A 1,744-nucleotide genomic window follows, 5' to 3' on the forward strand; every position below is an offset into this window, starting at 1 on the left:
TTCCTTTTCTTTTTTTATTTTCCTGGCATATTTAAATTAGCAGAAGAGTGTGTTTGAAGGGAGGGGACATTAATGAGTCAGGGCATTCTCGGAGCTCTTTAGGGCAGGCGTGGGTTGCAGGTTCCTTATGGAGAAATGCATCCTCCTCTGCTCTTGGAGATCCCAGAGCTTGTGATGCCCTTACAATGGGGAGCTTTCATAAAAGTGATGAAAACCCATTTCTGTGGGTTTGGAAGCTGGGCCAGTAGGGATGTGATGGAGGGATGCAGCTTTGCAGCGTCATGAATGCAAGGACCAAGTTGGATATAGCTGGGGAGCAGTTGGGTAATGATTGGATACCAAGTTGAGTACCAGTTGCCTACCAAATTGGGCACCAGTTGTGTACCAGTTGAGTAGAAGTTGAGTACTGGTTGAGTACTAAGTTGGGTACCAAACTGTTGAGTGGAAGTTGGATACCACTAGGGCAGCACATTAGGTACCAAGGTGGGTACCAGTTGGGTACAAAGCTAGGTGTCAGTTCAGTACCACTGGGTACCAATTGGGTACCAGTTGCATACCAAATTTGATAGCCGTTGGGTACCAGTGACTGGCAGCAGATGAGTGGCCACATGCTGAACCACAAACGAATGGGTGGAAAGCTCAGTTTGCTCTCCTACCAGGTGGAGTTGTGTTTTCATGTTGTCAGCAGCAGCGTGGAAAGGGACAGAGTGCGAGGGGTGGGGACAAAGGGAGGGGACACGGCCACATGATGCCACCGTGACCTTGTTGGCGTCAGTTGTAAATGAGGGGGAAAAAGAAAGAGAAAAAGAGGGTGGGGATGAGATTTGTTCCAGAGGTCAGAACCAGAGGAGAGAAGCTGTGGAACGTGCGTGTGGCATGACTGGGCATTGTGCAGCATCAGTGTACCCATGTCCCTTCATGTTGACCCATGGCACAGCCCTGGCTCTTCCACTCTCCAGCCCTTGTCCCCCACTGTGCTGCTTTGTATGGGACTTCCCTCTCTTTTTTTCTTCTCTCTATTTTTATGGTTAGTCCTTGCGTTGCCCATCGGATGGTTGTTCTAGATGGTCTTCAGGATCCCTTCCAACCCAAACCTTTTCTGGGTGCTCCAAGCTCTCTGTCATGTTGACACAGAGAGAAAATATCCCACTGGGGATAAAAATAATTCCTGCAAACAGGAGGCAGAGGGTAGCTCTTCCTGGGTTTGGAGCTCACAGATGGGTTTGGTTAGTGCTCTGCTTCCAAACAGAGCACGTGGGGGTGGCTCTGGGGGATGTGATGGGCACAACACCCTAGAAGCCCCAGTCCCAGTGGGGAGGTCCCAGCGCAGGGGCAGGATCTCCATGGGATATGTTGGAGGAGATGGGAACCAACCAGTGAAGGCTGGAGGCAGGGAGCAGACTTTGCATGGTCTGATGGAGCACTTCCTTCAGATCTGCTCCGTCTTGGCGGCATGCGACTGAGTGACATTTCATTATGGGATGGCAGGCAGGCCTGGAATGTTGCACTATGCCTCTGATCCCCACTGGTATCTGCTCTCAGGGAGCAGCACCTTGCCCAGACCCGCAGCTATCCGCCAGCGGTCCTACGTAGCTCCGGTCCCCCCTTCCACCTCCCCCAACACAGGCTTTATGGCCTCCTGTGAAATGCCTTTATTTACAAACGGGCATCCTATTATAATCTGGAATTGAGACATCTTCCTGTGCAGCTTGGGTTGTATATTTGTCCCAAGGATAAACAATTG

Source organism: Meleagris gallopavo, chromosome Z (genome assembly GCF_000146605.3).
Source record: "Meleagris gallopavo isolate NT-WF06-2002-E0010 breed Aviagen turkey brand Nicholas breeding stock chromosome Z, Turkey_5.1, whole genome shotgun sequence".
NCBI lineage: Eukaryota > Metazoa > Chordata > Aves > Galliformes > Phasianidae > Meleagris > Meleagris gallopavo.